The sequence below is a fragment of the Athene cunicularia genome (genome assembly GCF_003259725.1).
Source record: "Athene cunicularia isolate RWA chromosome Z unlocalized genomic scaffold, athCun1 chrZ_part1, whole genome shotgun sequence".
NCBI lineage: Eukaryota > Metazoa > Chordata > Aves > Strigiformes > Strigidae > Athene > Athene cunicularia.
In genome coordinates this window covers 23,080,074-23,092,784 of record NW_020799142.1, presented here as the reverse complement: position 1 = coordinate 23,092,784, position 12,711 = coordinate 23,080,074, and the positions used below count along the sequence as shown (strand labels likewise).

At 38.3% G+C, this 12,711-nt stretch overlaps 1 protein-coding gene across 1 annotated transcript in view; it reads left to right on the top strand.

The window, feature by feature from the left end:
- Positions 1-11,815: 11,815 nt before the first annotated feature.
- NIPBL (NIPBL, cohesin loading factor) overlaps positions 11,816-12,711 on the top strand; it is a 158,535-nt gene continuing 157,639 nt past the window's right edge. The window contains exon 1 of the mRNA XM_026865321.1: positions 11,816-11,909. The gene's annotated coding sequence lies outside the window, so the exon portion shown is untranslated. The remainder of the gene's footprint in view (positions 11,910-12,711) is intronic.

Below are 12,711 nucleotides of genomic sequence, written 5' to 3'. Positions count from 1 at the left end.
GCTGGCCTCTGCGGCTGCGCGCAGCACCCGCCCGCCCGCGCCGCTCCCGGCACTTCCCGCCCGCGCGCACGTGACGTGGCCGGTCCTCGTCGGCAGGAATCCCCCCGCTGGTGGATGCGGCGTGTTCTGCTCTATCTGAAGCGTTATGTCAGAGATCAGCTAACTCCCAGACAGGAGACTAAGCTGAATGCTGCATCAGAGATGTTCAGAAATACCAGCACACCACCTCTGATTACATCGCCTTTTTTAACCTTTTACCATTCTGGACCGAAACTGTATTTTTGAATGCCACAAATTCCACGCTTGGAGGTTAAAAATTAGAAACTGTTCCCTGTTACTTGGAGTAAACATTCGCTACAAATAACGTGTTTCTTGTAAATTAATGAGCGACAAAACTGGCATTATTTCAGGGAAATAAAACAACTAGACGTAATTTGCTCAACACCCGAAACAAAGATGAGAAGTAGATACTAATGGAGAAACATGCCTTCGGGGTAAAAAATCAAAGAATAGAGGAAGACTTCTAAAACTTAGTTTTTGCAACTTCAAAGCAGTTAACTAAGAAAGTGGTAAAGGAAAAAATGGGTTCCAGTACAAATTTATGACAAACAAGGGTAAAGTTTAAAAAGCTATATTGATATTCTTCAGGGACATTAGAGGGACTGGGATATTTTAGTGTGCATTGCTTCCCAACCAGATCTCAACCATTTAAGGGTGTTATTTCCCTCTTCACATGTCAATAATAGAGTTTAGAGGGCTTTTTTTCACTGACCCAGCTATGTATTTCCATACCTAAACAAATTTCTTGTAAATATAATCCTAATGCTGAATTTCTTGACATGAGAACTAGACAGAAGCTGACAGATGCCATGAGGGATGTTCAGTTTAAAGCACTGCAAATAAGCACTGGTGTGGACAACCTTAAGACAGTCCAAGTTTTTTTTCTACAAGGACAGGTTTAGGTATTCTGAAGGACTGAACCCATTGTAGAAACAAAGGTTTTATATTATCCCCTTGTTTATTTCTGAAGGAAGAAAAACAAGCTGCGCATTTTAATAAAAAATGCCCAAACCCCAAAGAACTGTAGTCATCTGTGAGGCTGTAGTGTGAGAGTAAAGAGGTCCTTTCTGGAATCTAAATGGAGAGGGGATCAGGAGGTCAACAGAATCAACCACCACTTCAGAAGTTTCCAATGCTCCCAACACTTCCTCATATGGAAAGGACAGCTGTACATTTGACTGAAAAGAAGAAAACAAAATTCACTGTGTGAATACAGTACCCTAGTTTACCCTTTTTTCTGATACTTGTGGAAGTTCTCTAAGCAAAAGCAGACCTTTCTCATATGTATCATATTAAACAAAATCTTGCAATTTATTGTTATTTTGCAAAATGGTTTCCTTCTCTTTTTACTTTTAAGGGTTGGGGTTGCTATTGTATACCATGTGTGCTTTCCAGAGTAGAAAACTAGGCCTAATGTTGAAATATAAACCAAATGCGCAAAACACTTTTCAGACAAGAAGTTATACAGCTGTAATAAATTTAAATATTCTAATGCCCAGTTTGTTATAGGAAATATGGTACCAATATTCATGAATTGTCAGACACCAGCAGAAGTAACTCATCTCACTTGGCCTTAAGCTGTCTATGAGCTGCAGTTCACACATCCATTCCTTTAACTTAGGAGTCTTCTGAAAAAAGCTGTCCTGTACTAGCATAGCGGACACAAACTTCTTGAAGAAGTTCTTCACCAGAACTCTTTCTACATGTTCCCCACTACCAACACATGCCTAATAACCTTAATAACTTGGACTAAAAGTAAGTTTTCTTCTGCATTTAAGCAGAAGCTTTAAGCTATATGCCTCCCTTTCTTCCTAAAAAATGTGAATGGCTCTTACCGTACAGTTCAGTGTGGTTCAGAACATTACTCTGTGGGAATTAGACAACTAAAGGGAATGGAAAGAAAAGGAGTGGTCCAAAGAAGGAACCCTGATCTGGAAAAGATGTCAAAGATGGAAAATACTGAAAGAAAAACATTTAATTGCAGCCGTTAAGGTTAGGGAAAAAGAGATCCAGTGCTGTGAACCCAGAGACAATCTGAGGAAGAGAAATGGGGTTTCTAGTTGTTCAGTACAACAAAGAGACTGAAGAGACTGAGAACTGCGATGAAGTTGATAGGGAGGATTGAATTTCCACTTGACGTTGAGAAGCAGTAATACACAAATGGAAAAATATTTGAACAAACAGAAATTTTATTTAAATGACCCCTCACATTACATTATTTTTAAAAGTAAGTACATTTACTACAATTTTCTTCAATTCACCAGAGATTGCAACCAGGAAAGACTGTATATCAAAATCATACCATCTTGAAAGTGCTTAAATTGAGAAATGCAGCTCAGGACCCCACATCTGGGGTCAGGACTCCATGTATCCAGCCACTGCTCAAGAGAAGCAAAGTTGTTTGTGAAAGGCGACTTAGCTCACCTGAGAGGAGTAACCGCTCTCTTACTGACTGAGGGCAGCCCACGTCCTCATGGGGTGAGGAGGCTGCTGACCTGGGGTAGCAGGTAGGTGCCATGCAGGGTCTACAAAATTCTCCACTGGGAAACGTAAAAAAGAAAAAATCCGTTTACCCAATCAGTATTTATACATTGTCACATATTCCCACGACACTTAGAAAACGTTGGATGACTTTAGCTGATGGCATTAAATTAATCTCGAGCGTCGGCAGTCATTTCCCCTATTTCACACTGTCCATATGAGACAGTTCTTACAACCCTGACCTAGCTGTGGTGTTTAAGTCTGGCGGAGCTTGAGGCAGGATCCGACTCCGAAAGACACAGCCTTCTACAGGGGGAGGCTGGGATTTGGCAGAAAAGGAGTTAAAAATTGAGTGTCGGCGCCAAGGAACCCAGCGGACTGTTCCATTACTCGGAGGGGGGGGGGGGATTTACTTACGTATTGTTAATTATTCGCGATAAAATTAACGACAGAATTTCAAAAGAAGAGCTAGAAGAAGTCATTATAAAGGACGGGGAGGAGATCTATGGATTAAAAGAGGTGAACCTGCGGGAAAATCCTGAGGGCGCCTCTCTCCATTCTCCTGCACGGGCAGGTTCCACTGAGCAGCCGGGCGGTGTCGCAGCCTGGTTGGAGGGAGGAGGCGAGGCGACACCCCGGTAGCGTGCTTGGGGCTGGCAGGGCGCTTTAGGAGCTTTTACATGCACTTTGATTTCTCCTTCCAGCATCGCCACAGCTTTTGTCCTCTTTGGCGCAGTGGCTGCTTATAACAGGCCTCATTTACCAGAACGGGACTGGGAGGGGAGAAGAAAGGGAGGGCACGGGAGCGGTTATGGGAGAAGGGGTCTGGAGTGACAAAGGCGCGGGAAGCGGCCGCCGCGGGGGCAGCGCGGCGGGCCGCTCAGCCAGGAGTCCGGTGGCGCTTTTTTTGTGCAAAAAATTATATTATCTGATATTCTGAGCCAAAAGCTGTTCAGTAGAAGAGCTGTAACGAATAGGTTTGGCCAAGGGGAGTCCTGAGCATAAATGCAAGTCACTGGACCGGGTTTCATACGAAGTGTTTGAGAACCGGGGGCTGAAGGGCTGAGAGCCACCACAGGCAGCTCTGGAGAACATGCTCAGGCGTTGAGGGCTTCTCCAGAGATCTAATTACACTGATGTTTTGGCGTATTCTGGATATATTCATTGTGTTCTTCAGGATCGATTTAAAACCTCAGTGTATATTAAAAATACTTTTTGCTATTAACATTAAATATTGTGGCATCTTAGATTTTAGATGCCCATGATAATAATAAGAAAGTGAGGAACTGGATTCTTTGAACCTAGACAGAAGGAAACTGAGGGCTCTTAAGATGTTCACGAAGTAGCTGGTTTAAGAGCAGCTATTAGTGATAAACATGAGAGCATTCCTTCATACTAAAAATATTTCTGTAGAATCAAAAGGATGTACAGTGCTTCCCAGGCAACTATAAAATGCCAAGCCCACTTCCTCTGAGAAACTCTGAAACTTATAAGCAAACCAAAACCACACAGAATAAACAAATCAGGAGCATAAAATTAGGTGAACAGGAGGGATATCATCTTTAGGAAGCCATATATTTTTTTTTTTTAATGTGGTATATTCTTCTATATGATTAATAAGAACATTTCTTGTCTATCCAGTTACTCCTAAGTACCAGCTGTGCAGTATAAGCAGTAATGCTGTGGTAACACAGTATATATAGAGAGTCCACATCCTTAAGAGAACGATGTTAACAGAGACTGAACTACATTATAACATTAATGGTGGTCCTTCTGGGGTGCACCAGCACCAGGAAGTTTGCTTTAATCATTGTCCCTGTGCTGTTTGTTTTTGTGGCTAAATAAGGACTTAAGTGCACTAAGCTAGCAATCCAGAACCTTTCTTGAGCTCTGCATCAACACATAACCAAAAATAGTATTCAATTAAGAAAAAGTTGCAGTAAGTTTTTGCAATCAAAGGGAAGCATGTGTGATGGAAGAAATCTATTAGATTAATAGTACCATAACTTTTTGCTTGGCAGATACACATTTCTAAGAACTTGTCCTTTACATTTTTGTGGATTAAAAAAAAAAAAAAAAAAAAAAAAAGGAAACAGATTATTACAGTTCTGTAACTTCCCTGACATTATATGTGACATTTTCTATTTCAGGCATTTTGGCATCAGTATATAGCATTTTGAATGAAATTTTTGGGAACTGGACAAATTATATCTATTACATGTGAAGAACACCAGCCATAAAGAAGTCTCATATAGACATCTCTGAACTGCTTTTAGAAGAGGGCAAAGCTGGTAGAGGCCTGGTAAGAAAAATCTTCATTTAAATATACACATTTGTTTCTATTGATGGGAGGGAATATTATTAAAGGAGTGAGAAGGAGAAAAAGGTGTAAGTAACTGCTATGGATAGTCAGTTTGATAGATCCTGAATATCCAAGTTACACAGTTTTATACTAACTTCGTAACACTGTGATGGTCATCAGAATGCTCTGTAAGACAATGTTCATGATAAAGAAACAAAGTCTCACAGACAGCCTATATAATATGTGACACTCCTTCCCCTACAGGCCATGTTACATTTTTGAGTAGGAACACTAAGCATTTTTCTCACTTTTCAAAATAGAAAGTAAGGACTTTTATATGCTGTCTCTTATCTTTGTGAGCAAGTAAGAAGGAAACTATCCAAAATATCAGGGAAAACACAGTCTAATGGCAGAGAAAAGATAAACATTGCCCAAGGAAATGCAGGAGAAAAAAAGCACTTGGACCAGACTAGAGTGTTCACTGGTGTAGCCTGGAGTAAACGCAAGACTGACTTAAGTTTGGAAATAAGGGCAAACAGCAGTGGAACCATGAAAGGTGTGAAAGTAATGAGTAAGTTCAGCAAAAAAATCTAGTGAATGAAAGTATAAAAAATACTTTAGAGTGCATGTGTATATATTTTCCTGACAGAAAACATAATATTTTAAATGCTGCCAGGTTATTGTAATTTATGGATCTATTTAGAAGACAACTGCCTTTAAAAATGGAAATTTTTTCTTGCCTGCTTTGACTTGAATGGCTAGTGCATTGTCTCTGTCAGAAAAAATATGATGGCATCAGATGTTCTGATGCACTCTATGAAGATTGTGCATATGTTCCTTTCCTCTGAAACCTTGTGAAAAATTTCACTCAGAGTCTCAAGTCCTTTTTTGGTTGATAGTCATCTTGAATCTCTCTAGCTCCATTTTTCTTAGAGCTACATTCCTAATGATTGTTCGGGTCTGTGTAGGGGTTTTTGTGTCTTCTCTGCATCTGTTTCTATGGCATTTTAAATCTTTTTTCTCACACAAGCCTATCGTCAAATATCCAACAAAACATGTGCCACCCACATGTGTCTTTGGTTTGGGTGGTGACATGTACCCATGTTCATTTGGAGGCTGTTCTTTTTCCAGAAAGTTTAACTACTTCTCACAGTGCTTGCAAGTGCTTGCAAAGAGCACTGTCTATGACAATCAGCTGTAATGTGTTCTATCTAACAGCAGTATTAAGGATAAGAGGCCACCTTAATGAATTGAACACTGCATGGAAAACATACTAGCAAAAGAACAGGAATACAGGTTGCAGTGTCTTCAGGAGAGTCACTATATCATCTTCCATATGAGTACTTGTACTTGAATGCAATCTTTACTGGGAATACAGTAGAGAAAGTTGGCATACATACAAAATGTTCAATAGTCCCTCAAAACTATAAATTAATATGAATTAACAATGCTATGCACACTAGTGTTCTTTCATTATAGGCAAGATTTGTAAATAATTTCCACTTAACTATTAACTCTTAAGAATTAAACTGCTCATATTTATCCTGTTACTTCTCCAAATATATACCTCTTAGGCCAAGATTTTCTATGCTGTTCTTTTCAACCATGAATTACGTTTGGGATCCTAGGGAAGTCATGTACGTATTTTAAAACCACGGGAGGACAAGTACAGAAATTTAAACATCAAAAACTAGAATTTAAATACATCATGGTACTGAAAAGAACATTTTACATACATAGATCATTTGACTTGATTTTTAAGTTATGGCTATTTGAGAATTAAATGCCCTTTCCTAAAAGGTATATTCTTCTTTCAGTCTTTTTTTTTTTTTTTCTATCACAACTGAGTTACTCCACCTAGGTTGAGACGTTTATTTGTATATAACTGCGTTGTAAAAGCCTAGGCAGCTTCTCCAGCTCGACAACTTTCTGGACCACTTACTGTCTGTGTCAAAATTTTTTTAAAAAATAAAAAATGCTTTGTGCTTCAGAATGCATGGCATTGTGAGTCTCTGAGAAATTAAATACGTGACAAGTTAATACTGCTTTCTGCTCACTGATGGAGAAACCACACATCTTCTGAAGTACTGACAAAGTAGGTGAACTGAGGTTTGTCCTTGTGGCCACACTGAGAAGCAAATTGCTAGCATGTGTCCAGTTAGAAAATTGAATAATCTTTTTTTTTTTTTTAAAAAAAAAAGTGTAAGAGGAATACCCAGCATTCAGAAAATACTCAGTAATGTTTTATTTATCCTTACTTCTTCTCCATTCTTATGTTAAGACCAACAAATTACACTTTAGAACTTATTTTCATTACAAATTGATGTAAACAGCCATAATTTAAAGGAGTACAAAAGTTACTTTTTTTTATTTCATTTTATTGTACAATGTGTGTTCTGTGTTTCTGTTCTCACTGTAACACCATTTCATAAGGGCCACAGGATATCTAAAAGAAAAGGGGACATCTGCGGCAAGTTAGAAGACTGTTTTAGCCACCATACAGGACTTTCTAAAATGTCTTCACATGAACAAATATCTAACTTGGTAGCCAAATTTCAATCAACTTTCTTTTGTCAGGTTTCTGGATAAGGAATTAGGTGATGAATTGCTTCAATCAAGAATTAATTGCAAATATGAATTAATTGGAAATGTGAACGTGATTTATCTGTAGGTGGAGTACCACAGTTCCTTCTTGCCATCCTTTTGGCTAATCACTCTAAGCAGACTGCTTTAGGTGTGTCTAAATGAAACCACCACAAAACATTCACAGACATTGGAAATAATTTGTTTAAAAATTGTGTGTTAAAGTGTTCAAACAGACTGTGGCACAGGCTAAAAGCATGCGAGCTAGCACTTTCCCAAACAATTCCTGGGCACATTTTGGGAGTTAGTGTGAGCCAGGAGCCATTCCTAATGGTGCATGTGACTGTCTGGTTTTGAAGAGTAAAAGGTTTAATAATACAGGCATGAAACATGATGTGGCTACCAGCCTTGATGCCAGAGAACAGTCCCAGGCATGTTTAACCTGTTAGTTTATGCATATCCATTGAATCTTTTGGCTGAGAAGTTAAAAGTTCAGTATCTGAAGAACAGAAAAGTTACGCTTTCTTTCAAAAAAACCAGTTTTTAAAGCTTAAGCCCAAGAAGCTTTTTAAAATACATGATTTAGATAATCATATCTCTGTCAAATCTTTTTATTGACAAGTTCATTAAAAACAGAGTGGCAAGGCATTTTAAGCATAATATGATACTTCTTTAATCCATAGAAGTATGGCTTTCAGCTTGTGCTGAATACCAGTCCTTAAGGCCGATTTTTAACTTAACGAGCTTTGCTAGAAGATGAATGTGCACATTGACTTGCTGGCCCATGAAGCTGTATTGATTTACCTTTATACCTTAAAAAGTGGGAAAAAAAACCCAAATGTCCAGATGTTTTTATCTTCATCTCTCAGAATAATCCATAGTGGCCTTCACAGCTCTTGTACAAAATTGCACAGGATTTCTTAGGTAACTGACATGCAATTCTGTATCTCTGTTATAAAACATGACAGTAAGTTGTTATCCTAGTGCCTATCCAGAACAAGACATTTGAGAGGATAGTTACATAAGGCTGAAATTAAAAACAAAACCCCCAAAAAAGAAAAATTAAGAAAAAGATCTTGTGGGGAGTTAAGAAAGTTATAGAAGGAATGGTAGCTGTTTCTTTTCTCAAGTTCACCAATGGTGAATCCACAGGAAAAAACCCTAAAAAGCATCTTCAGACAGATTTCAGATTTCTTTCAGTGACAATGTGTAACTGCTCAGTTATCTTCCCTACAAAACCAACTGTTACTACGTCTTTTCTTACAGTCCTAATGTAACAATACTGGGACAGTCTACATGTCCAGCAGAGTAATCTATCACTGACCTCTTTTTCTGTTACATAATGAATTTATTGTTTCATAGTTTAAATTACATGTTTTACATTATCTTTTAACTTTACTCAGAATTCCTACTGCTGCCTTGCATAATAAGGACTGTAACATTCAAACTAGAGCTTTGTCTTGCATCATTTTTCCTCCACAGATAATTTCTTTTTTACAAGTATACATTTTAAAAGATACATCTGGCATAGAGTTCATACTGTGCCTTAATACAAACAGAAGCACATTCTTTAACATGGTAGAGATAATGCAAGCTTGTCACTTGGAAAAAATGAAAAAGTATTACTTCATATTAAATTCTTGTTGGTAAATTATGCTAAATAATTAGAAGAAGGAAAAAATATTACCTCCATCTGGCTTACCGGGAAAAAAAAAAATAATCAGTAGTCACCAAGCTGTAAGCTTAGAGCAAGTACCTATACAAATACTTTATTCCTCAATCTGCAGGCTTCCTTACCTTTTTATTTTACCTGTACCACTGAAGGCCTCATCTGATATTTAGGTTGCTTACTTCTCACAATGAGTATTCCCCAGTGAATTAATTACATGGTGCTATTATTTGCTCTTGTGAACTAAAGTCACTGCAAAGAACATAACTTTATAGTACTTGTCATACAGCATTCATTATTACATTCTTCCTACTCAGTTATAGTCCAGCCTCAACACCATATTCTAAATAATTTGAATACTTAAATTTAGGATGATAGGTAATGACTGCATTATTGTATTACATTCAGATAATGATCATCCAAGATTTTATAGGAAAGTTCTTTTCAGTTACTGAAAATGTATAAAAAATATACAATGTTATTTTTTATTTTACTGAGACCACATTTATTTAAAAAATCTCCCCAGAAATACAGAATACATATAACCTACCTATAACTTAATAAAAGGTAAAATATGACAGTGTTTGTGGATCCCATTAACAACTTAAAACGATGGGTACCTATATGCTATACCAGTCCTTAAAGAGTCAAAAATGGAAAAGCGCAATACGTTTTTCATTCATTTTGTAGAAAAAAATCAAATGACAACAAGGAACCTCTAAGAAAACATTGGTGCCAATATTACATGCTGTCCAAAATTTATGAAGCTGAGTAACAACATGCAGCTTCCAGGGAAGTTAACATCAGAATGAAGAGGGTAAAGAGATCTCTTCACAGTTTTCAACAGTGTACACACACATACTGTCTTTGCATCTAGAAAGTTTATCTTGGTACACAGGTGTAAGCAGCAGCGAGAGGTATCTACAACTTAGCATATATATTTTGTGAAAATTGCTTGACAAATACATTTTGAAAACAGTACTGTCTGCATGAAGATCCTTAACTCCTGCTTTTTAAAGCTGCATTAAAATACTCTTTGAAGAACAAGAAATGAGTCTTGGAATAACAGACTCTGCAAATACCTTAGATTTATGGGAGCCCAGTCATTTGTTTAGGGCAAAAGACACTTTCTCCCTTGACATCAAAGGGAGTAGGATTAGGTTCTACAGTTTTACCCTGAAAGTTGCAGTTCCTTTTCAGGACTACACAGGTGTGGATTTATCATGGAAATGCAGGGATCTTTGCCTTACTCGGCACTGCCACCAGCTTTGTTCAGTGCAGTATGCGCTCCTTAGCATGCCAGTCGTGGTTGTGTGACTGCATAGCTCCTCCCATACAGATTAGAACTACCTCCACCCCATGACTAAGGCCTGGAACAGAAATACGGTTTAAAGTATCTTGATACATTTTCAGGTAAAATTCTGAAATACTTGATTTATCCCTTCTTCTGGCCGTTTCAGGCATAATGAGATGAACCCTAGTCATACTAAAATATTTTTTAGGAATGTTGACAGTCTCCATTCTGCAATAAATTGCATTGAGTAGACCTTTGAAGATAAAAGGAATACAAGGATCTACTTGTCTGAATGCAGTTGAAGGATTTGATTTTTCCTTTAAAAAAAGTGGATTACAGTGATATCTAATGGAATAAAAAATATTTAATTTCCCTTAAGGAAAAAAAAAAAAAATGCTCATGTGTGTTACATCACCTTCTAGAAAACCAAATGATTTAGTTTAGTTTTCTTCTGCAAGTAATAAAATCAGACTAGTCAGGCAAAATAGCCATTTCTACAAATTCTTTTAGTTGAACAAGATTTTGAAGGCATAGAATGATCCCGTAACATTCTCACTGGAAAATTCTGACTGAAATAGTCATCAAATAGGTGTTGTTTTACCATGATATTTTTAGTGGCTAAACTATATTTGGCATTTGAAAAGTAAAACTTAAGTACTTACATTTTATTTACACACTAAGTAACAAATTAAGACAAAAAATAATTATTTAAATAAATTACTAAAATCACAGGCTCTATCAACGATTGGTAACAGAAGTAGATCAAAGTAGTATTCCTGGGCCAGCTTTGTCATTTTACAATTACATTTTTCTGTGAATTTGTAGGTATATATGTCCACATACATGTGGCTATGTGAGCTCCAAGTGGGTAGTCCAGTATTTTCCTCGAGTTACAGAGTTCCACTGTATAAATTAAGCACAAAGACTTATGAACACACTTAATTTACTACACCAATTATTTCAATTTATTTCAAATGGGTAAGTTGAAATTGTAAATGCATACACAAATACAGGATTGGGACCTCATATTAAATTGGAGCAACGGCATGCAATACATTTTTTTCAGAGCCCAGTTTACTCTGTCTCCATTAAACTTAAATGAACTTGTAACCATTAGATATTAGTATTTCCAGTACTGAATTACCGTATTCTCCAGTGCTATCTCCATTTCTGTACTTTCAAACAAAAACCACATACAGTTGTAAAACAAACTTTGATTTATCCGACATGATAAATTTAATAATTGTTTAAGCTTGAGTGAAGCATTTTAAATCGGTATTAAAGGCAGAGCATTATTCAGGAAATCCTGAAATTTGGAAAGATTCAAGTGCATTGGTGTTAGGTATTATCCCTTTGTGCAAATAATATCCATCCAGAGCTGAAAGAGTGTGTTTATATGTCACAGGGTATTTACAGTTGTGTCCAACTGTATGGATGAATCCTGAAGTCGACAGGCAAGCAAGGCTTCCTCTAGAAATCGAGAGATTTTTGTCCAAGTACTGAGGAGCAAAACGAAATAAGTGAGTACAGAAAGGCACAGTTAATCGGATATAAATGCTTCTCTATTATCCTGTTCTATGATTAATCACAGTTTTACCTGTACAGAGGAACAACAGAAAATGTTTCAGACTAGGGCATTCTCTTTCTCCAAACACTCCTTCACAACCCACAATTAAAATATTTCCAGTAAATCTGGTGGTAGTGGGGAGCCTCCAGCGAAGGACCCTTCACCTGAACACCAGCATTTTCCCTCGTGCTCGTCCAAAAAAAGGCTGTTTCTAAAAGCCACTCCAGTTCGGTACGTCCACCTGGAAATCCCTCGCCCCGGCAGCGCTTTCCGCGTCGGGTGTTTCAGTTCCTGCGACACGGCCTCTTTACACCCCCAGAGACGGACGTGAGCGGTAACAGTAGCTCCAGCGGGTGTCCCAGGTCTGACACATCTCACCCGCCCGGGCAGGAGGGGGACTGCCACCTTTGTGGGTTCATTTTAAGGCACCTTTTTAGGTCTGCCTCCTGCAAGGCGGCATTTTGCAGTCCTCCTCCCCACCATCCTTAGGGAAGCCAAGAACAAAACCCAAAACGTGTGGTTTTTTTCAAGGGTCACATCTTCACAAATCGCTAGCTGCCTTCCTCTCAGCGCAGACATCAGCGTAAACTCCGGTCTCGTTCCGCGCACCAGAAAGGGGGAAAAAAAAAAAAAAAAAAGAAACAGAAACTCAGACGGCAGCTGAAGGGGTGGGGAAGGGGAGAGAGCCACGCAGCGGAGACTCAGCTGTGCCCGCCGCCAGGCCAGGCCAGGCCAGGCGCGACGGCGGCGGCGGC